This window comes from Trichosurus vulpecula, chromosome 1 (assembly GCF_011100635.1).
Source record: "Trichosurus vulpecula isolate mTriVul1 chromosome 1, mTriVul1.pri, whole genome shotgun sequence".
In the NCBI taxonomy this organism is placed as follows: domain Eukaryota; kingdom Metazoa; phylum Chordata; class Mammalia; order Diprotodontia; family Phalangeridae; genus Trichosurus; species Trichosurus vulpecula.
The window spans coordinates 9,938,971-9,964,034 of NC_050573.1; the positions used below are offsets into that span (position 1 = coordinate 9,938,971).

The 25,064-nt window shown below is 42.6% G+C and overlaps 1 protein-coding gene across 1 annotated transcript in view; it reads right to left on the reverse strand.

Annotated features, from left to right (window-relative positions):
• The window catches only part of TANGO2 (transport and golgi organization 2 homolog), a 169,506-nt gene that overhangs the window by 76,683 nt on the left and 67,759 nt on the right, over positions 1 to 25,064 (reverse strand). The gene's annotated exons all lie outside the window — the stretch shown is intronic.

The following is a 25,064-nucleotide window of genomic DNA, read 5'->3' on the forward strand; positions in this document are numbered from 1 at the left end:
GCTTCAGTTTCTCTGCCCATAAAATGAAGGAGCTGTACCGAATACAAGGAGAACTTCTTAACAAACAGAGCTATCCCCAGATGGCCTCGGCTACCTTGGCCGGCAGTCGTCGATCAGAGGCTGCTGGGGCTCCAGCTTCACGGGTGGCCATGACCTGGAAAGGTCTTTCCAGTCCTTAGGCTCCAGGATCCTATGACTTGATGGCCTCTAGAGCCCTTCTGGCTTTCATGTCAAGGATCAAACATTCCCTTCCACTTTGAAGTGGAGGACGACTTACTTTGTGGCTGCAATCAAGAGATTCAAACCCAGCATGGCTATTAGATAGTAAGTAAACCACAAGAAATATTACTTTAAATATATGTACTATTGATTGCAAAAAAAGTTCACTTAGCAAATGCACTTCCAAATAAATGGGAATATAATACGGGGGTTGGCACATTCCTCTTGAGGCCTTATCAAACTGACAAATTTGACTTTTGCCACCAGCAGGAGTGGAAGGCACGGAGCAGATGCAGCACCGAACCCTGACCAGAATACTGATCAGATCCCAGGACCTTTAAGAACCCTTTTCCATGATATTGACTCCGGAGGAATCTGTTAAAAACAAGTCGTCACTGGACATGATTAAAATATTTTTAGCTCTGACTCTTTTGCCACTTACACTATCAAATGGTCTAGAGCAGAGACAGCAGCAGGGCAATGAATGGAAAGCGATTCCTTGGGCCAAGACCACGCTGCATAGAGAGGAGCCATCATTTCGATACTTTGCTGTGTGTATATGGAAGGGGGGGGGGAGGGTCAGAAAAGCTCCTGTACCAGGTGCTGCTGATGCCAGAGCTCCACAGAAGAGCAGTGGCTCAGGACTCTGTTTACAGGAGCTGGGTTTGATCTCGGAGGTTTCTCACTAAGATTTGTCTTTTTGTTCATACGTCCACCCAGGACTTCCCCTGGGAACGCTGGAATTTGTTTGGAATCCAAGCACTCACAGTAAAGACCTCAGATCTAGCACAAGCTTTATTCAACCTGCCAGAAAAGACCAAGACTTACACCTGGTTCCATAAACAGTAAACTGGAACCAGAAACCTTTTCCCTCTCCAGGAGTCCTGAAGTTCCTCCAGGGACCTATTTCCCCCAAACTCATGGTGGACCCTGGGAATTCAGGCAGCCTGGCTGGGAGAAAAGAACTGGGGTTTGCCTTCACTCCCTAGGTATGTGGGCATATACCACATAATTCACCTACCCAGTAGAGCCATCTGGGCTTGCTCCTTCACATTATCGCTCTGGGGCTTGGCTCAGGTACTCAGTATTGGGGTTCAGGAACTTGTCACCCTACCTCTAGCTACCACCATCTTTGTGGCCAAGTATTCCCTGGTGCTTATGCTGATTGGTTCTCTACAGGGGCTTCTGGGCCACGAGGCTTCCCCCCAGGAAATCAAAGTCTGCATATGTCTCTTTGGGTTCTCTCTTGTCTCCTTTAGCTCTGGTTTTCTCTCTCTTTGTCGTCTATTCCTTTTAAAAGCCAAGTAACTTAACAAGACTCTATCAATCAGCACCAAAGTGGGGTCAGTGGGTCAAAGTGTGCCGAGGGGAAGGTGAGCTCACATCTCACAAAGGAAACATCTCAGCAGCAGAACAAAGGCTATACCCCTATTAACTAATTAAACTTTATTAATGAATTAATTTTGCCATGGATCTCTCACAGGAGGTCCATATTGCCCTTTACAAAAATAGCACATTAAAGATGGAAAAGATCTTTGAGGTCAGAAACCTCATTACCCTGTAAGATCACACCAGCCTACCTCCTAAGTCCCCTCTGCCCCTTGGACCCTCCTTTGAAGGAAAGTGCCCAGGCCAGCCAGCTCTTCATTTCTTAACTGGCTGCACTCTATCAGACTTCCCATCCTGCCTGGAGCCTGTACCTTCTCCCACCTCCCACCTACTTTTCAGCTTCCTCCATTAGATTGTAAGCTCTTCCAAGGCAGGGGTTGCCTTTTTTTCCCAGCATTCCTGCCCCAGCACCAGGGTGCTTTCACCATTAACTATTCATTCTTTGAATTAAGCAGTACACCTGAGGTTATATGAGATGTAAATACTTGGGAGTAAGGAAGAGAGGGTGATTTTTACTGGGAGAGGCCAGAGAAAGCTCCAAAGAGCTATCATTAGGAATTCTGGTACCTGAGACAAATTCAGCTGGGGTGTGCAGTGTACAGAAGACATTCTTTATTTCTTCCTAATTGGGTTCAGTCATGTCAGAAATCCTCCATGGGGAGGTGGAGGCATGGGAACCAGAAGACTTGGTGGAGACAGGACTCACATTACATTGGGAGAGCTGACTGGTTTCAGTCCAAGCAACCACGTGGAAACTGGCAGGGGTGGGGAGAGGAGAGCCACGGGAAACTGAGAGCTACAAATGCATAAGAACCAAAACAAATCTGTTAAATGGCTGAAGAACCAATAACTCAAGCGGCCAAGAGTGCACAGAAGGGGTGGCCTGTCCTATGTCACTCACTCTCTTCTCCTTTCAAGGCAACTTTGAGCTGGTCTTGAGGTGTGGTCAGGGAAGGGCGACCACTGTCTACCATGAGGCTGTGGCCTCACGTTGTGATCATGGGGCTGCCCGTCATCTCTTTGGATTTAGTCTTTCCTGATCTTAGAAGAATGAGGGTTCTGAGAGGGGGGTGTCCAGGGTGAACTATAAGGTCAGGAGATCCAGATGAAGGATCTCAGGAGCGGTGGGAATGACTCGAGACTACTCAGGAGCATTGACTGTCGACTCCAGGAAGGCCCCAGTCCTTCGAGCCCATCAGAGAGCTACAGGGGAGCTAACAGGGAAAAGACATTCAGGGCCAGAAGTGGCTGGTACCCCTTTACCACGGTGTTCTCCAGATGTATGCCTCACTACTACTGTACTTCAAACCTGCATTCGATCTCCCCCCACTGTGACGTTTGTGCATATTAATGGGAAAGTGAACCCCAACTTCTCTCACAAGTCCCTACTGGTGTTCTCCCCTAACAAGGAACCAACAGACGCAGTCCTTAGCAAAGGCACTTACTGCCATTTGATGAAATAAATGCCTTTGCTAAGAACAGCATCTCCTGGTTCCTTCTTAGGGGAGAACACCTGTAGGGACTTGTGAGAGACAATGCTAGAAACCCAGCCCCCAAGGCTACCCCTAGAATCCTTGAGGGAGAAGTAGTCAGCCATCCAGGATCTGAGGACCATGGCCCACCAAAGTGAGTGACAGTTGGGAAAGTAGCTCTGGAGGGGGTTCGTCAAGTAGAGTCAGCAGGGCCAGAAAAGTTTCCCTAAAAATTGTCTGGTTACCCAACCCTGGTCTGATTACCTCAGCAGGTGGGGATCCCATCCTGCGGTCAAAGTTTGCAAATGTGATTCCACTCACTATCTGTACATGGAATGTGTGCACACCTACAGCAGAGAAGGTGCTGTGCTCTATAAGCAAAGCAGAACTGATGTAGCTCAAAAGAAATGCCAGATGCCCAAATCTGGAGAATCCACCCAAATGTTCACATGGACTATTTGTGCCTGACCTGTGGTAGAGCATTCCAAGTTTGTATTGGTCTGATCGGCCACAGTCGGACACGTGGTGCCTTGACTCCAGCACAGTAGTGTCACTTTGGTCCTCTTCAAGCACGAAGGACAACTACCACAACTCACTAGCCGATCATCAAGGGAACCCAGAGAGTAAGCCTAGTCACCCTCTGGGGATCCAATTTGGGAATGCAAGGGCTTAGCTGGGGCGGGGGTAGGGGGCAGCATAGTCCTGGAGGAAAGTTTTTCCTGGAAGCCAACTAGACCAGTGGAGCTCATCTTCTTGGCATCGATTGTGTTCCCTGAAGCTAAACTGGCCGCTGAAGAATGAACACAGAACATGTCTTCTGTTACATAATGTGCCCTGGAGTAATCTCAGGCCAGCTTGTCCCACAAGTCTCCCTGCCTCAGTCTATGAACAAGGCCGCCAAAAGAAAACATGTTGGTAAATATCTGCTGTTGCAATGCTATCAACACCAAGTCTTGAATTCTACCCTTTCTGAGAAGATGGAGATGTGGGCTAAAGGATAGGACATGTAAGTAGATTTGGAACTGATCAAACAACTGAGTCCGATGAGTGGTTTCTAAGGGATTGACCAGTCAAGAAGCAAAGTGCCAAGTCCTGGGGTGGAGGAAAGGCAAAAACCAGCAGCTTTCTAAGAGCTCACAGCTGATGGGCAGATAACATGCAAACACCTATGTCCACATAAGACACAACTGTAAATCAGAGATAATCTTGGAGGGAAATCACTGAGATCAAGGAGGGCTGGGCTCCAGGAGACTTGTTGTCGTTTGTCTTTTGTTCTGAAGACCCAACGAAGAGGACCATGACATCTCAGGGAGGTGATGTCACGACATGCAAGTGAATTGGATTTAAGGCAGAGAGCACTGTGCAAAGTCACTGGCCTCCCTGTCTCTGGGCCCAGTGGCCAGTTATCAATCAGGATGACTCCCCCAAAGCAGTGGAGACCTTGGCTGTTTTAAGCTAAGGTCATTTTTTTTTTGCTTTCCCAGTGAGTGGCAGAAATAGGAACATACTAGTCTCTCATCCGGGGTGCATTTCACCCCCTACCTACAACTGCACCAGCTTGAGTAATATGTGCCTTAGAGAAGAGAGAAGTCCAGTTATATCCCATCAATAGCTAACAATCAACTTTAGGGAATTTTTTAAAAATTGCTATACTTTAAAAATTGCAATTAATTTAGATGTAAATAGCTACGAAGCCAGCTTAATTTGTGGTATTTCCATTCAATGTTAAACTTTTAATGATTTTCCTTCCATTAAATTGAAATCTGCCTCTGCAGTTCGCTTCCACTGGTCCTACCTGCCCTCTGGGATGAAGCAGAGTAAGCCTGACTCAGGAGAAGAAAGGCAATGCTTGCACCTTCAGAAGGGAAGAGTGTTCTGATATCTCCCAGGACGAGAATTCAAGGCCAGATCTCTTGCTGCGGTAGCAGCCTCTTGTGAATGAATAGTATTTCCACCTGAGGCCCCAAAGATCTCCAGAAATTTGGCCCCTTCTTTACTTCCAGATTTGAGAACAAGATGAAAGAGGAAAGTGAAGCTCTAAGAATCCCCAAACTTTCTCACACTACATAAAGACAACAACTCCATTGTAAAGTGGCCTGCTTCACCTTTGCTTCTCTGGCCTCTACTGTGGGGCCTATTCTGAGACTTTTCTACGTCACACAGATATTTTTCAAGCCCAGATTTGTCACATAACCCAAAAGTCAACTCGTCTACATCCAATGTCATGGAGGAGAGCTTAAATTCCTGGGGATTTAGGGAAGTTTACTCAGTCCCATCCTGAAAGAATCACAAAATTTCAGAGTTGGAAGCTACCAAGGAGCCATCTGGTCCAATCCACACCTGAATAAGCATCTTCTCTACAACCCAACTCACAAGAAGCTCTCCAGGATTTGCCTACTGATCTGAAGGGGAAACCATTCGCCTCTGTCCAGGACAGCCCAGTCGTCTTGTAAGACAGATCTAATTGTTAGGAAGTTTTTCCTTACATCAGGGGCATTGCAAAGTCTAGCCCCTCTGACTGGTCCTGTCCTCTGAGGCCAAACAACATATTTAATCCCTCCTCAGTCTCCTGGGTCTTCAAATACTAAGCCAGCTCTTAAGTCCCCTTCAAGTTTTCTACATATTTTTAAACTAATCTTTACATGACAAGAGCTCAAGGATTCTCATCGTCCTGGGTGTTCTCTATTTGATGTGAGAAACTCTTCATTTGGACCCCTACTGTATTCCAATCAGCTTGACACTTTACATAAATCATATAGGGATATTTAGGTTCTTTTAGTGGGCCTCAAACTTTAATGAATATTCACTACTTGTTTACCAAGTTATGAGGCTCACTTGTGCAACCACAAGAATGCTGACAAAGATATCTCCATCCTGTTCTGCTCAAATTCCACATTCACACCCAGCATGGGTGGGATATCTTGATGCTTTGGAAAGTCGCCCAATTTATTTTTGTACCTCTCTTGTCCAACATGAGCCACTATGACCACTTAGTGGAGATGCCCCATGCTTCGCCTGACCTGTGACACTGCCCCCCTTGCTGATATGTCATTTCTGGCCCTCAAGAGCAAGGTCTATCAACCAATGAGATTCTGTATTTCACCATGCCTGTTTTGCATATTTGGAAACCCTATAAAAACAAGGTCCCAGAAGAAGGGGGCATCTCAGATCATGAGGAAGATCTGAGGTCCACTCCGTTAGAGGGGACCATGGACCCTTTAATAAAGTCCTATTGGCTCAGAGTTCTGCCTTAGCTTCTTTTATTGTAGGTTGGACAATTTTAATGCCTACATTTGTCTCCCAATATCTTTCCTAAAATATATCACCCAGAACTGAAGACAATAACCCAGATCAGATCTGACAGGGAAAGACCAGGGCAGGAGGGCTACCTGCTATTCCTGGATGCTATGCCTTTCTTAATGAAGCCCAAGATAGCACTAGCTTTCTTGGCAGCCAGATCACACTACTGACTACTATCAAACTAAAACTCCCAGACCTTTTTTAAAACAATTTAAGCCACTTGGATAAATTTTGGATTCCTGGGCTAGTTTGGATATGAAATCCCAAATTTATCAGAAGCAGAAGGAATTACAGTTTACAGAATCATCGAATTTTAGAGTTGAAAGGGATCTCAGAGGTCACTTAGATCTGAGGGGTTCCCATTTCTATCTGAGTCTGACACCACTGATTTAGCCTATGCTGGAAACACTTGTATGAGGGGAAACCTCCAACCTCCCGGGAAAGCTCTTTCTGCTTGTGGACCTGTCATTTTATGTTGGGCGCATTTTAATGACTGGAGGAGCCCTTTAGATACTCTTAGCACAACAGAAATAAAAAATCCACTGTCTGGACTAGGATTCCATAAAGAAACACGGCCCTGTGTGGAAAGAGGAGAAAAGGGGGAAAACAACAGCCATAATAATAGCGAACATTTGCGTAGTGCTCACTGTGAGCCAAGCACTGTGCTTGGCATGCTACAATTATGACCTCAGTCAATCCTCACAACAACCCCGGGATGCAGGTGCTATTAGTATCTCTATTTAACAGATGGGGAAACTGAGGCAAACCAAGGTGAAGTGACTCATCCAAGGTTACATACCTAGAAAGTGTCTGAAATTGGAATTAAACTTAGATCTCCCTGACTCCTGGCCCAGCATTCTATCCACTATACAACCTAGCTGCTCAAAAAAAAAAAGGAAAAAAAGAGTGTTTATGCTAAGAAGGCTTAAGAGTTGGGGAAGAGAGGGTAACCTGATATCCCAGGGACCTGATACTGGTTGCAAACCCATTAGAGAAAAGTAAATCTCAGGATTGAACCTGGTAAAGGTGAAAGCTACCTAGAGCAGCTTCTTTCGGGGTTGACTAACATCACCATCACCACCACCACCACTGGTACCACCACCATCACCACCACCACCACCACTGGTACCACCACCATCACTACCACCACCGCCACCGCCACCACCACCATCACTACTACCACCACCACTGGTACCACCACCATCACTACCACCACCACCACTGGTACTACCACCACCACCACCACCAGCACCATCACTACCACCACCACCACTGGTACCACCACCATCACTACCACCACCACCACTGGTACCACCACCCCTGGTACCACCATCATCACCACCACCACCACCACCACCATTGGTACCACCACCATCACCACCACCACCACCACCACTACCACTGGTACCACTACCACCACCACCACTGGTACCACCACCATCACCATCACCATCATCATAATTTATATAGCACTTTAAGATGTGCAAAGTGTGTTACACATATTATCTTATGTTATTCTCACAACAACCCTGGAAATCAGGTGCTACTGTTTTAGAGATAAAGAAACCAAGACTGGACTTGAATTCAGGTCTTCCTGACTCCAGGTCTAGCACTATATGCATTAAGCCAACTGGCTCGATCTGATCTCTAGCTACCACTAACTCTGAAATAACAGAACACTCCTCACTGATTAGGGACTCAACCCTACTGCATCCTGTTATCCTGAAGGCTTTCACACAGGAAGTCCTCTGCATACCAGCTCAACAGATGGGCAAACCAAAACTATTTCCAATTAGGACAGGCTAAGTTTAGTGTAAAGACATGGAAACCCTTATTTGCAATGGTTTTTGAAAAATGTATTTACAGAGGTGGAGAGTTTCAAAGCAGCAAAGGTGATATTCTTATTTGCCTAAAGTCATCACCATATATTACAGAGGGCTTCCCCAGATAGATCAGTTGATCTTAACAAGTCCAATCTTGTGGACGAGAAACCTGGCTAAGCGCAGTTAGTCAGAAATTAGCAGACTTGTCCAAGGTCACACAACTACTGGTGGTGTCCAGAACCCAAGTCATCTGACTCTCAGTCCAATGTTCTTTGCATTTAACCTTTTTAAAAGCAAGAGATCCTGAAAGGGCCTGATAACCCTATGCCAAGAAGCCTTCCTGGATATTCACTGAATTAATCAAATCCATCAAACAGTTATTAAGCACCAGTCAGATGCAGAGACCAATCAAATCTCTCATAGCACTCTGGCTGAACCTCTCTTATGCGCTTATATTCTAGTTTCAGATTACAGTTCTTTGTGTATGTTTTAATCTTCCTGCTAGTTTCAGTTCCGAGGAGAACCAGAATCCTCGGGTTTAGAGCTGAAAAGGATCTTATGAGATTGCAGATCATCTACTCCGATCCTGCCATTTTCCAGATGAGGAAAGTAAGGACCAAAGGGAGACATGAGACTTGCTGCAGGTCACAAAGGAGCAACCCAGGGATTAAAACCCAGATCCTTTAAGTCAAATGTGGGGCTTTGTCCACCACAAGGAGACGTCTTACTTCAGATCTCCATCCCTCAAGCCTAACGCTGGAACGCCGAGAGACTCTGTTGGAGGAACACTCAATGAGTGTTTTTCAACTCCCAACAGGCTCCCTTCACCAAGAAGCCAATGCTCCCTTACCTACCTGATTCCCCATCTCTGCCCAGGGAAAAGGTTAAGTTTCACTTACTTAGGACCTTGTACCAAGTTACCCAACTGAAAACATCAGGCCAATGATATTCTGAGGAGGTAAGCAGGTGAAAGGGTGAAGAGGGCCCAGACGAATGCCACATACCCATGCCAGGGAGCAGGAGTGTAGGTCAGCAGCTATGATGACCCACAGGGAAGGCAGGAAAGGTCCAATCCCTTCCAATCAGAAAGGACACAGTCTGCTGGAGCCCAGAAAGCACATAAATCAAATTCCAATCACCCAACCCCAGAAGCCATGACTAGGCCAAAAGTAACCTGGGAGAGGGAGCAGAGATTAAAGCCTGATTTTTAAAAAAAAAAGAGCCAGGCCTCACTGGGAGGGCAGAGAAATCAGAGGCCATTCTCAATCCTGAAAACATTATCAGGGGTCAGTCTCAAAGTCTAGGTTCCCTCTTCCCTCCACATTTGAAGGAAGTCAGAGGGGGAGAGGTGGAGATGAAGCAGGAGAGAATTCCAGGATGGGGTCAGCCAGAGAAAATGCCTGGAGTCAGGAGATGGCCTACCCCATTGGATGCCAGTGTCCCTGGCTCAAAGAGTATGCGGTGGGGAGGAAGGTATAAGAAGACAGGAAAGGCAGGAAGGGGCCAGGTTATGGAGAGCTTTAAAAGCCCAACAGATGATTTTATATTTGTTAATCATTGTTAATCCAAAGGGAGTGAGTACTATAAGAGAGTGCCCCAGGGAGCTAGAGCTGGGGCAGGATTGGGCCATGGTGGGCACACAGGAGATTTTTTTTGGCAGGGCAATGGGGTTAAGTGACTGGCCCAAGGTCACACAGCTAGTACGTGTGTCAAGTGTCTGAGGCCATATTTGAACTCAGGTCCTCCTGACTCCAGGGCCAGTGCTCTGCTCACTGCGCCACCTAGCTGCCCCCCCCAGGAGATTTTTAAAACCCTTCTCATTGGTACCTTGTTTTTACATCTTACTTATTTCCAAAACAAATCCTCTCCCTCTTCTTATCCTGAGAATCACCTCTTGTAACAGAAAATGAAACAGAGAGAAGAAAATGTGCAGTTCAGAAGAACTAACCAAAATATCTACTGAGCCTGACAGCACATGCACTCTCCCCTGCCCATAGCCCCCCACCTCTGCGGGGTATGGAGGGAGGTGCATTTTCTCATCTTTTTCCAGGCCAAGTTTGGTTAGTGCAAATACACAGCACTGCATAGCCCCCCTCCCCCCACTTACATTACTGTGGTCTCTGTGTCCACTTTCCTGGTTCTGTTGACTTTACTCTGCCTCAGCTGGTGTCTTTGCAGGCTGCTCAGAGTTCTTCATATTCATAATTTCTTTCTGGGCAGTAATACCATTTGTCTGGCCACTTCCCAATTAATGGACACTGGCTTTGCTTCCAGGCGCAGGCCTTGGCTACCACAAAAAGTGTTGCTTCAGATACTGTGAAGTATTTGGAACCTTTCTTTCACATAGGTGATTTTTAATGGGCAGTACATCAAACAAAGATGACAGACGGGCAGAATCCACTTGGGGGAGGCTTAGCGTTAAGGCCACCCCAAAGCAATCTGAAGTATGGGCTGGAAATTGTGTTGCCAAGGAAGGTGACCATAAAAATCCTATGAGGAGCACAGGATCTAGCCAACACTGAGACCAAGGGCATAGAAAGAGGGAAGGATGAGGTCAGGTGCACAAGGATGATATTTTCTGTTACATACATTGCTACAAGAATGCATATGATTTAGGTGGGCTGGCCTTGGAATGTGTGCTGATCTGCTGCCTTGGTGAAATGCCAATGGAGTGGTGACAAGCTATACCAAATGCAAATAATGATGATGATGATAATGATTTTTATGTCATAAATGTCCAAGTTACTCTGAAATCCCTGCAGCCATGCCTCCAGGACAGAATGAAATGTAACATTCAGTGTTTTTCATCATGACGAGGGCTTGGTCACTCGTCACATCTGCAAATGACATAAAGCTGTGAAGGATGGATGGCAGATTAAGACCTTAACAGGCTAGAACAATGAACTGAATCTAGGAAGTTCATGGAGGATAAATGAAAAGTTTTATGCTTCGGTCCAAAAAATCAGCTGCACAAAGACAGGAAATCTGCAGTACATGCTCTGGGGTGACTATCCAACTCCACTGGCCCTCCCTCTCCTAAGTCAGTTCCCAGAACACGATTATGCCTCCTCTGGGGGCTCTGGGGGTCAGCTGATGCTTTGTAACTTAGAAGCTCCCACCAGCTGTGCCTCCCACCACAATTGTTAGTCAACAAGAATAAATTGGTTTTTACACAAGGATATTTCCTAAGAAGGTACAGTAAAAAGAACAACTGACACAAAATATCCCCCCAAAAGTCTGTGACACTCTCTTTTACCAGAACTTATACAGTCTAAGGCAAAGCAAACTCAAGTTTCGAGGGCACATGTGGCAAAAGGCTAATGAATATAACTTCTGGCTACTGAAAGTTCTTTTCTCTTCTACATAGGCTATTCAAGAAATTCTCCTCAGGCATAGTAGAGTCTTGGAATTATTTTCTGGGCTTCTTGTGGAGCTGGGAATCTGCCTTCTTTTTTCTTTTCTTTTTAAATTAACTTTTAGTTTTCAACATTAACTTTCAGAAGATTTTGAGTTCTAAATTCCCCGCCCCCTCCCCAAGACAGCAAGCAATCCGATAACAGCCTATGCATGTACAATAATATTAAACATATTTCCACGTTAGTCATATAGCGAAAGAAGAATCAGAACAAAGTAAAAAACCTTGAGAAACAAAAAACAAAAATAAAGTGAAAACAGTCTGCTTTGATGTGCATTCAGACTCCATAGTTCTTTCTTTGGAGGTGGATACCATTTTCCATTGTAAGTCTTTTGGAGTTGTCTTAGATCATTGCATTGCTGAGAAGAGCTAAGTCTATCAAAGTTAGTCATTGCACAATATTGCTGTTACTGTGTACAGTGTCCTCCTGGTTCTGCTCATTTCACTCAGCATCAGTTCATGTAAGTCTTTCCAGGTTTTTCTGAAATCTGCCTGTACATCATTTCTTATGGAACAATAATACTTCATCACAAGCAGATACCACAACTTGATCAGCCATTCCCCCAACTGATGGGCATCCCCTCAATTTCCAATGCTTTGCCACCACAAAAAGAGCTGCTATAGAGATTTTTGTATATTTAGGTCCTTTTCGTGTGGGAATCTGCGTTTTTGCCTTGCATTCACAGTGTGTTTAAAGTGTCTGATAAAAGCCCTACTGAGAGCTGCTGCAGTCATGGGGGACAATTCAGTCATCAGGGATGATTCTAGGATGCCAGATGGGAATACGGGAAGTCTTAACAACTGGTTTGTGAGGCCCTTCTCTAGGCTACACACTGCCTGCCCCCTCGCCCCCTTGCAAAAGAGTGAGGGGAGGTATTGTTTCATATTCATTCCTTTGAACCAAGATTATTCTTTATAATTTCACAACATTCGTTTTTAATTCTTTCACAGTGGTTGTTCTTTCTCTCGACACTGGAGTCATTGTTATATACCATTTTTCTGGCTCACCACTGTGCGTCTGGACCCTTTTGCAGAAGCTACTCCAGTTATTTCCAGACTATTCGCTGTTCAATGCCCAAGCAACAGAAGACCATCAGAAGCAGTTTCAGACTTCATTTCATTTCTGTGAGGTTTTTTATTATCTAATTTGGATTTATTTGGAATTACGGGTTTCAAACAAGGTCTCCAGAACCTCTCTCATTTTCTGTTTTTTAAAAATCAATTTTATTTTACTTTTAGTTTCAAATTCTCTTCCTCCCCCCACTCCTCCCCGTTAAGAAGGCAAAAAATACAAAACCCGTTACAAATATGAAGTCACGCAAAACAAATTTATGTATTAGTCATGTTCTGGGGTGGTGGGAAAGCAAGAAAAAAAGAAAAAGATAAAAATGCTTCATTCTGTCCTCTGAGCCCATCAGCTCTCTATCTGGAGATGGATAGTATGTTTCATCATGAGTCCTTGGGAATTGTGGTGGGTCATTGTGTTGATCAGAGTTACTAAGTCTTTCACAGTTGATTATATCTTTACATATTGTTGCTATTGTATAAACTGTCCTCCTGGTTCTGCTCAATTCACTTTGCATCAGTTTATATAGGCCTTCTCAGGATTTTCCTGAAACAATTTCCTTTATCATTTCTTACAGCACAATAGTGTTCTATGACATTCACATACCACAACTTGTCTATTATCAATTGTCATTACACAATTGATGGGCATCCCCTCAGTTTCCAATTCTTTGCCATGATAAAAAGGGCAACCATAATATGGGTCTGTACATATGGGTCCTTTCCCTCTTTCTTTGATCTCCTTTGGGTGTAGACCTAGTAGAACTGCTGGGTCAAAGAATATGTATAGTTTAATAATTTAATAATACAATTTCTCAGAATGGTTGGACTAGTTTATAGGTCTACTAACATGTTGTACCTATTTTTCCACATCGCCTTCAGCACTTTTCATTTTCCTTTTCTGTCACCTCAGCCAATCTGATGGGTGTGAGGCGGTACCTCCAAATTCACTTAATTGGAACTTCTCTATTAGTAATTTTGAGCATTTTTTATTTGACTATTGAGAACTTTGATTTCTTTCTCTGAAAACTGTTCTCAATTGGGAAATGGCTCTTATTCTTGTAAATTTGACTCATTTCCCTTTATCAGAAAAACTTGCTGCAAAGATTTTATCTTAGTTTCATGCTTTTCTTATAAATTTAGCTGCATTGGTTTTGTGTAAAAACTTTTAAATTTTATTTACTCAAAACTATCTGATTTACCTCCCGTGAACCTCTCTCTCTCTTGTTTGGTCATGAATTCTTGCCTAGTCATAGATCTGACAGGCATTTCTTCTACACTCCACTAAGTTGCTTATGATATCACCCTTCATATCTAAATCATATACTCATTTTGAGCTTAGCTTGGTACAGCTTAGAGATGTTGGTCTATGCCTAATTTCTGCTCGACCGGGGAGGGGGAACCTGTGGCCTCAAGCTACAGGTGGCCCTCTAGGTCGGGGTGGGGAAACTGTGGCCTTGAGGTCACATGTGGCCTGCCAGATCCTTAAGTGCAGCCCTTTGACTCAATCCAAATTTTACAGAACAAATCCTTTTTATAAAAGGATCTAAAAGGCCACATGTGGCCTCAAGGCTGCAGGTTCCTCACCCCTACTCTAGGTCCGCAAGTGCAGCTCTTTGACTGAGTCCAAACGTCACAGAATAAATCCCCTTAATAAAAGGACTTGTTTTATAAAACTTGGACTCGAGTCAAAAGGCCACACCCCAAGGACCTAGAAGGCTACATGTGGTCTCAAGGCCACAGGTTCCCCACCCCATGCTAGTATTTTAGTTTTCCTAGCTTTGGTGAGATAGTGAGTTCTTGGCCCAATAGCTGTAATACTGTGTCCATTTACTTTTATATATTGTATACCTAATCTGTTCAATTGATCAACCACTCTATTACCCATTACTGAATTGTTTTAGTGGTCAAAGCTTGGTGGTATAGTTTGAGATCTGGTATTGTTAGGCCCCCTTCCTTCATATTTTTTTCTTTAACAATGAGGTCCTTGTTATTCTTGACCTTTTATTGCTCCAGATGAATTTTATTATTTTTTTCTAGCTCTATAAAGTAATTCTTTGGTAATTTGATTGGGATGGCACTGAATAAAGAAGTTAATTTAGGTAGTGCTGTCATTTTCATCATATTGACTCAGCCTACCCATGAGTAATTAATATTTCTTCAGGTATTTAGATGTCTTTATTTCTGTGAAGTGTTTTTTAATTGTGTTCATATCATTCCTGTGTTTCTCTTGACAGGCAGACTCCCCAGTACTTCATACTGTTTCTAGCTATTTTAAATGAAATTTCTCTATCTCTCCCTGCTGAGTTTTGTTGGCAATATACAGAAATGCTGATGATTGTATGCATTTATTTTAAATCTTACAACCTTGCCAAAGTTGCTAATTGTTTCAATTAGTTTTTTAGTTGACATTCTATAGTTTTCTAAGGAAACTATTATATCATCTGTAAAAATCTATAGTTTTATTTCCTCACTGACTATGCTTCGTCCTTCAATTTCTTTTTCTTTCTTTTTTTCGCAATAGCTAACACTTCTGGTGCAATATTGAATAATAATGGTGATAACAGACATCCTTGTTTTCACCCCTGATCTTACTGGAAAGGCTTCTAGCTTATCACCATTACAGATAATGTTTGCTCTTGGTTTTAGATAGATAGTATTTATTACCTTAAGAAAAGTTCCATTTATTCCTATGCTTTCCAATGTTTTGAACAGGAATGGGTATTGCATTTTGTCAAAAGCTTTTTCTTCATCTCTTGAAATAATCATATGATTTTAGTTTTGATTATTGATATGGTCAATTATTCTTGTAGTTTTCCTAATATTGAACCAGCCCTGCACACCTGTCATCAGCCATCCAATAAATCAATAAACATTATCTAAGTGCCTACTAAGTGCCAGGCATTGGAGATACAAAAAGAGGCAAAAGACAGTCCCTGCCCTCAAGGAGCTTACAATCTAATGGGAGAGACAATATTCAAACAAATATATGCAAAGGAAGCTATATCCCAGGTAAACAGGAGAGGAAAGGCACTAGAGTTAAGAGGGGTTGAAAAAGGCTTCCAGTAAAAAATGGGATTTTATTGAGGAATTAAAAGAAGCCAGGGAAGTCAGTAGGCAGAAGTGAGGAAAGAGGGCATTCCAGGCATGGGGGACAGCCAGAAAAAAAATGCCCTGAGCCAAGAGATAGAGTGTCTCGTTCATGGAACAGCCAGGAGGCCAATGTTACAGGATTGAATATATGTTTCAAGGAATAAGGTGTAAGAAGACTGGAAAGGCAGGAAGGGACTAGACTATGGAGGCTTTGAATGCCAAATAGAACATTTGGAGGCAAAAGGGAGCCATTCGAGTTTATCGAGTGGGTGTGTGGGTGTGACATGAGCAAACCTATGTTTTAGGAAAATCACTTTAATGGCTAAATGGAGGAGGGACTGGAGTGGGGAAAGACTTAAGGCAGACAGACCTCCAGTAGCTATTGCAGTAGGCCAGCTGTGAAGGCATGTACCAGGGTGGGGGCAGCGTCAAAGGAGAGAAGGGGGCATATTTGAGAAATGTTGCAGCCCTTGGCACTGTATTGGATATGGGGGAGGAGGGTGAGAGACAGCAAGGAGTTCAGGATAACTCCTGGTTTAAGAGCCTGGAGGACTGGGAGGAGAATTTTGCCCTTTACAGTAATAGGGAAGTTACGGTGAGGGATGGTTTAGGGGGAAAGATAATGAGTTCAGTTTTTTAATATGTTGAGTTTAATATATCAACTACATGTCTAGTTTGAGATGTCTGAAAGGCACTGGGAGATGAGAGATTAGAGGGTATAAATCCAGCTGGGTCATAGTGTATGATAATTGTGATATATGTTATAATCCCTTTGCTAGTATTTTACTTAATTTTTTTTGCTTCAATATTCATTAGGAAAATTGGTTTATAGTTTTCTTTCTCTGTTTTGGCTCTCCCTGGTTTGGGTATCAATATTATATTTGTGTCATAGAAGGAATTTGGTAGAATTCCTTTTTATCTGTATTTTTCAAATCATCTATAGAGTATTGGAAATATATTTTTTTAAATGATTGGTAGAATTCTTCACTTGTAAATCTATTTGGTCCTGAGCTTTTTTCCCCCCTTAGGGGGCTCATTTATAGCTTATTCAATTTCTTTCCCTAAAATGGAATTATTTGTTTTATTTCCAGTTCTGTTAATCTGGGCAATTTATGTTTTTGTAAAAAAATCATTTATTTTATTTAGATTGTCAGTTTTGTTGGCATAGAGTTCAGCAAGATAGCTTTTAATAATTGCTTTTATTTAATTTTCACTGGTTGTGAGTTCATCTTTTTAATTTTTGATATTAGTAATCTGGTTTTCTTCTTTTTAAAAATCAAATCACTGCAGTATGTGAATGTGATGGAATACTATCGTGCCATAAGAAATGATGAGCAGGAGGATTTCTGAAAAACCTGGAAAGACTCACATGAGCTGATGCTCAGTGAAATGAGCAGAACCAGGAGAACATTGTACACAGTAACAGGAATATTGTTCAACGATCAACTATCATAGACTTTTTTCTTTTCAGCAATACAATGATCCAAGGCAATTCCAATGGCTTATGATGGAAAATGCTAACCACTTCCAGAGAAAGAACTATGGAGTCTGAATGCAGATCAAAGCATACTGTTTTCACTTTATTTTTGATTTTTGGCTTTGTTTCTTGTGGTTTTTCCCTTTTTTTGATTCTTTCACAACATGATTAATGTAGAAATACGTTTAACATGATTGTACATGTATAAGCTATAGGAGATTGCTTGCTCTCTTGGGGAGGAGTGAGAGGAGGGAGGGAGGAAAAATAAATTTGGAACTCGAAATTTTACAAAAATGAATGTTGAAAACTATCTTTACATGTAAATGGAAAATAAAATAAAATATTATTAGGGGAAAAATCCAGTCAGCCAATGGTTTATCTATTTTATTGTCTTAAAAAATCCAGCTCTTAAGTTTTACTTGCTAGTTCAATGATTTACTTTCATTTTTATTAATCTCTCTTTTAATCTGCAGGATTTCCTATATTGGTGTTTAAGTGAGAGGTTTTAATTTGTTGTTTTTCTAGTTGGTTTTTTTAAAGGTACATGCCCAATTCATTGATCTGATCTTTTTCTTCTGTTGAAGTAAGCATTTAGTGATATAAATTTTTCCCCAAGTACATCTTTGGCAGCATGCCACAAATTTTGGTATGTTATTTCATTGTCATTATCTTTCGTGAAATTATTGTTTCTATGATTGACCCACTCATTCTTTAGCATTAGGTTTCTTAGTTTCCAATTGATTTTTAATCTATGTCTCAAAGGCCCTTTATTGAATGTAATTTTTATTTCCTTATGGTTGAGAGAAATACTCTGCTTTTCTGCATTTGTTTGTGAGGTATTTATGCTGGGATACATGGCCAATTTTTGTGAAGATGCCACATACAGGTGAGAAAGAGGTATACTCCTTTCTATTTCCATTAGATATTCTCAAGGTCTATCATATATAACTCCTAAAATCCTATTCATCTCCTTAACTTCTTTATTGTTTTTTTTTAATGGTTAGATTTATCTAGATCTAAGAAGGGATAAATTGAGGTGCTCTCTATTATAATTTTACTATTTCCTCCTGTGATTCATTTAACTCTTCTTTCAAGAATGTGGATGCTATGCCATTTGGTGCATGTATGTTCAGTACTGATGTGGTACCTTTTATGTAGTTTCCCTGTTTATCTCTTTTTAATTAGGTCTATTTTTGCTTTTGCTTTGTCTGAGATCACCATTGCCACCCTTGCCTTTTTTTTGCTTCAGCTGAAGCAAAATAAATTCTGCTCCAGTCTCTTATTTTAATTCTATGTGTATCTTTCTGTTTCAAGTGTGTTTCTTGTAAACAACATATTGTTGGATTCTGGTTTCTAATCCATTCTGCTGCCCTCTTTTATATTATGGATGAATTCATCCTGTTCACATCCACAGTAATTATTACTACGTATTTTCCTCCATCCTATTGTCTTATATTCACCTTTCTCTTTTTACTCTGTCCCCTCCTCAAGAGTGTCTTGTTTCTGACCACGGCCTCCCTTAGTCTATGCTCCCGTTTTTCTCCACTCCTTTTTCCTGTTTCCCTCTTACTTTCTTTTGGATTAAGATCAATTTCTCTCCCTCACTGGATGTTTATGCATATTCTTTCCTCCTTGAACCAGTTCAGATAAGAGTGAGGTTCAAGTTTTCCCAACTCCCCCCATTCTCCTCTATGTTGTATAAACTCTTCCTTGCATGCTCCATTTATGTGAGATAATTTTCCTCATTCTTCCTCTCCTTTCCCCTTTCCCCCAGTGCTCCTTCTTTCTCACCCTTCCATTCTTCTTTTGAGATAGTCCCAACACAGTAGAATCATACCCAGGCTCTCTGTCTTAAAGTCATTCCAAGACCCCTGTTAATAAAGTTCTGAGGGGTTACATGGATCATCTCCCCATATAAGAATGTAAAGAGTTTAGCCTTGCTAGTCAGTCACAATTTCTCACTGGTGTTCACCTTTTTATGGTGCTCACTATGTGCCAGTTGCTGTGCTAAGCTTGTTATAATTATCATCTCAGTTGATCCTCACAGCAACCCTGGGAAGCAGATGCCATTATAATCCTCATTTTACAGATGAAGACCCTGATGTAGATGGCAGTAGTGACTTGTCCTGGGTCCCACAGCTTGTAAACATTTAGCACAGTGCCTGCTGCATAGAGACATTTAAATATTTATTGAACTGAGAGGCCACATTTGAACTCAGGTCTTTTTGGCTCTGGGCCCAGCACTCCATCTACTGTGTCACCTAGCATGAGGAATGCTGGAAAGTCCTCTATTTCATTAAATATCCATTTTGCTGGGCAGGCTATTCTTGGTTGTAATCCTAGATGCCTTGCCTTCTGGACTATTAATTTCCAAGCCCTCCATTCCTTTACCACAGTACTTGAATTCTTTCTTTCTGGCTGCCGCAGGATTTTCTCCTTGACCCAGGAGCTCTAGATTTTGGCTGTAATGTTATTGGGAGTTTTCATTTTGGGATTTCTTTTAGGAGCTGACTGGTGGATTCTTTTGATTTCTACTGTGTCCTTTGATCCTAAGGTTATCTGGGCAGTTTTCTTTTATAATTTCCTGAAATAAGATTTCTAGGCTCTTTTTTATTCACGATTGTCAGGTTGTCCAATGACTTTTAAACTGTCTCTCCTTGATCTATTTTCCAGAAAGGTTATTTCTCCTATGTGATTCCTCACATTTTCTTCTTTTTCAATCTTTTAATTCTGTTTTGTTTTTATTGTTTTTTTTGATGTCTAATAAAGTCATGAGCTTCCTTTAGTCAATTCTAATTTTTAAGGCACTATTTTCCTCAGTATTTTTGTACCTCTTTTGCCAGACTATTAATTCTTTTTTATAACTTTCTTGCATAGCCCTCATTTCTTTTTCCATTTTCTCTACCACTCTAATTTAATTTTTGAAAAGCTCTTTCTTTAGCTCTTCTAAGAATTGTCGTTGGCCTTGTGTCTAACCACATTTCCTTTGAAGTTTTGCCTGTAGCTATTTCCATGTTATCTTCTTAGTTTGTGTCTTGAGCTTCCCTTCATCAGAGCAGCTCTTTCTGATCTTTTTCTGTTTGCTCATTTTTCCAGCCTATTTCTCAACCCCTGACTTTATGTTACTGTTGTGCTCTGGCCACTAATGAGGGGAATGTCTTGCCTGAGCATCTGTCTTTTTATGTCCTTCTGAGGTTTTCATAGTTCAATCTGGGGGCCTTTTAAGTTTTTGGTGCTTCCAAAGTGTGATCCAGGAGGAGATCTGTTTATTGCCCTCCTGGTCTCAGCTCTCTAACTTTCTGACCCAGATTTGGGTCTGTTGGCTTGTGTGTTGGTTCAGTTTCCATAGATTGCTTCAGGATGCAGTCACTGTTAGCCCACTGTGAGGTTCTGCAGGTTTTGAGTGACTGAACTGCTAGCTGGGGCTTCTGCCTGGTCATTCCATTGCTCCTTACCCAGGAAAGGCCCCTGCTCCCTTACAACCACTCCTTTCCATCCTAGAATTGTGATTTGGGAATGTTCCCCATTCCTGCTCCGAGTGCTGCTACAAGGGTTCCCTAGGAGCTGGTCTGAACAGCTATGTCCTGCCCACCTGGACTTCAGTCCCTTACTGTTCCTACCACTGGGTAGTGCTGCTGTTGAAGCCCCCTTGCTGCTCCACTGCCCTAGTGCTCCTGGCCAGCCCATGCCCCAGTGTCCACAGACCTATCTTCCTAAGCTGTCCAGTGCTGGGAAAATGTCTCACTGTGACTTTTTCTTGGCTTTCCCAGTCAGAATTTGGTCTGGCATGTTTTTTTAGGTTTTTGTAGAGAAGGTTATAAGGGATCTAAGACAAAAATCCTACCTATCACTCTACCATCTTGACTCTGCCCTCATTTCTGTGTTTCTTTATGAGCTTTCTCCCTCAAGTGTGTAATAGATATGAACTTGGTGACTCAATATCAACAAAACCACACCCACAGGCACTCTGGTGCTAGAGCAGACCGCTCCAGATTTTCACAAGAGCATCAAGCCCATGATGAACATCCCCATCCCACAACTCTTGTCCCCTCAAATCTAAGCCAAAGGCCCAAGGATTTCATTTTCATTGAGATCTATACTCAACTGTGCCATGCGTGCTGTCACAGTCAAAACAGCCCAAAGGCCTAAACCAACTAGGAAGAGGAAAGAGCCAACTCTAGGATGGAAATGGAAACAACAGGGACTTCAAGGCAGACTGACTTATAGGCGCTGACCTTCGTAAGTGGGATGGCTCCACCTGCTACAAGTTAAACACCTCCATAAATGGAATATTCACAGGATCCAAGCATTTAGAGTGGGGTCTTGGAGATCATTCCATCCCCTCAATTTACAAGAGAGACTACCAGGGATCAGGGAATGCAGCCCGAGGCCCCATGGGAAGTCACCAAACCCAGGGCAGGCATTATATCACACCACTATCAGTTCTGAAAATCATGATTTGGGGTATCAGCTGTTAGATTCCCTTCCGACAGACTCTCCAATGTCTACATAAAATTTTCTGAGACATGCAATGATAAGGAACTTTATTCGGTGATCCACTGGGTCTTAACATCAAATGTGGTACTGAAAATATTAAGATTGATCCTGTATCATTCTCTTATTGATCCTATTTACAATTATTTGATTTTGTCCTGTTAATGCTTAAGTCATGGTTCTTTGTCTCTGAGATTAGTTCAGAGTTCATCTGACCTGTAATGGGTTAAGTTTAAAAATTCAGCTGTCTTGCTTCAAGGAAGCTATCCTTTAAGGATGTCTGACTTGCTGTCCAAGAGTCTGGCCTGCTACCTCACACATGGACTCAAACCTCTTAGTGTCATAAGAGAAGGGACGTTGTTGCTTGCTCTCACTATCAAACTTCCAACCAATCACGTTGTTTCCTGCATCTTAGCTTTGTACTCAATCCCATGAGGTTGTCTAACTTGTTCTGTTCTTTGTTCTGTGCCCCCTAAAACCTGTCCACCTGCTCAGGGTCTTTTGGCAAGCCATTGACCATGACAGGTAGCATGTCTGTGCTAATAAATGTTGTCTTGTGCAGAGATCTGCCTCAGTTTACTCTTTCATTAAAATTCAAAGGCTACTGCGCCAAGAAGGGAGCTCCATGAATACACAATGTTCTTATTACCAAGATCACGGAAAATGTTCTATCCAGAATATAAACAAAGGATTCTCTATTGAACTTCTCCAGTTTCTTCTAGAAATTCTTTCACTTGGGGCCAAAAGAATTGAGTGGGGATGGTAAGGACCATAGCAACCTCAATGCAGATGAGAATCTAGCTATGAATGTAGCTGTACCAGTAGAAGGAGTGGTCTGCACACTCACAGGGGTCGGGGGGAAGGCCAGTCCCAAAGGAAGGCTCAGGTTTAATGACCCAGGGCTAGGCAAGGAAACATGGCTTTATCATGCGGCTGCACAAGCTGGTAGAGGCCCATGAGGCACAGGAAAAGCAGTCTCTGGATGACCCCCAGGTGACCAAGGTCAGCACCAGCCCTCCAATGCTAGTCAAAGCTCTGTTTGTAGAGGACCTAATACCAACTGCAGCCAGCCCCAGAACACCATCAATCCTTAGCAAATCAAGAGATCAGTCTAACCGTATACACTATGAAAAGTGGATGAAAAAGGCCTAACACTCAAATTCTACTCTGCAGCTTGTCAAGGTGGTCCAATCCTTGGAGACACATAGCAGACGGACAATGAAGTCGTTCCTGAATTGAGGAGAAACTAGACTAGATCACATTTGAGGAACCACACGGCTCTTCCTAGGAACCTGAACTACTAACTGCAACAAAAGCCCTTACCTTTTTTCCCCTCCAATATATTTTTATTTACATCATTAACTATTTCTCAATTACACAGAAAAAAATTAACAAAAAGCCCTGTTTTTAAACATGAAAATTCTGCTTTAACCACATCCATGTATACGGCTACAAACCAAAGAACTTGAGGAACTTCGAAGAATCTGACTTATTTGAGCCCCCAAGGGCAATGGGAGGATGTGGGAGAGCTGAACGTAGACAGTGGCACCTTCTGAGGAGCCAGCAACACATCAGAGGACACCAAGGGTAGGACTTTCTGTAGGGAGAACAGCTGCCTCTGATGGATGCTGCAAGAACAAGGAGGAGGCCTGCAGCATATGGTGGCTCAGTGGAAAGAGGGCCGGGCCTGGGGTCAGGATGACCCAAGTTTAAATCTAGCCTCAGACTGTGTGGCCTTGGCCAGAGACTTCACTCTGTTTGCCTCAGTTTTCTCATCTGTGAAATGGAGATAAGAATAGCTCCTACCTCCCAGAGTTTAAATGAGATAATAGCTGCAAAGCACTTGGCACAGTGCCTGGCACATAGTAGGTGCTATGCAAATGTTAGCTATTGTTATTCTGTGCAGGTTTTCTTCAGTGAAGTTTTGTGCCTCTTTACCCATTTGGCCTAGTCTGTTTTTAAGGTGTTATTTTCTTCAGTATTTTTTGTGCCTCTTTTACCAGGCTATTGACTCTTTTTTTAAAATTATTTTCTCGTATCATTCTCATTTCTCTTCCCAGTTTTTCCTCTACCTCTCTTCTTTGGTTTAAACTCCTTTTTGAGCTCTTCTATGGCCTGAGACCAATGCACACTTTAATTTGAGGCTTTGGACACAGACTTTGTTGTCTTCTGGGTTTGTGTTTGATCTCTCTTGTCACCATAGTAACTTTCTATAGTCAGGATCTTTTTCTGCTGTTCACTCAATTTTCTAGCCTGTTTCTTGACTTTTAACTCTATGCTAAAGTGGGGCTCTGCTTCCAGAGTGGGCGGATCACTGCCCCAAGCTTCGGGTTTTTTTATGCAGCTGTTTTCAGAGATAATTCTGGGGAACTGTAAGTTTTTGGTTCTTCCAAGGTGGTATGATCTAGGAAGAGGTGTGTTTACTGGCCTGTGCTCTGGTCTGAGTGACCACAAGCACTCTTTTCAGCCTTGGAAATGTCACCAGGATCCCAGCTTCTCTGTGGCGGCAAGATCTGGTGTGCTAGTGCTCCTCTCTGCCCTGGGACTCTCTGGACCCAGGACTGCAACCCATATCCAAGCACGGGCAATGCAACAGAGCCCTGCCCCTGGTGCCAGCAGAGGAACCCCTGCAGTCTCCTTCTTCTATGGAGGTTTTCTAGGAAAACTTGGATAATAATCCCCCCTGGATGAGGAATTCTCAGTTTCACTGCATGAGTGGATGGAGTATCCACACCAATGAAACAGAATTTATGAAGTGCCCATGAGCTGTGTCTCCAGGAAATTATTGTCATGAATATTTTGTTATAATATATTTCTCTAATGCTCGTGACGTTGCACATCACAAAACGATGATAACCTATAAAAACAGAATATTACTACTTAGCCTTTCCCAGTAGGCTGGGTTAGAACAACAGGCCCCCACAACTTCACAGACAAATACCTCCTAAGGGTTAAAATCTGGTCTCTGATACTTAGGAACACTGGACCATGAGGAAGTCTTTATTCTGCGTCTCAATTTGCTCATCTGAGAGAGGGGATAGTAACACTTGGAGTAATGTTCCCACCAGTCGTTGTGAGGCTCAAATGAGGGAAAGTAGGCAATCACATGGGTGATGACTATGTTTATTACAGACCATTGTTTTTGTTAAGAAGAGCTCCAAGCACTTTCAATGCTGTGATTTGATCTATGCTTCCTCCCAACAGACATTACAGAACAAGCATTGGTTTGAACTCTAGGACTACAAGAGGACAACCCTCTGAGATCACCTGATCCAAGTTTTTTTTTCAGGTGAGAGGAAGTGACTTGTCCAAAGTCC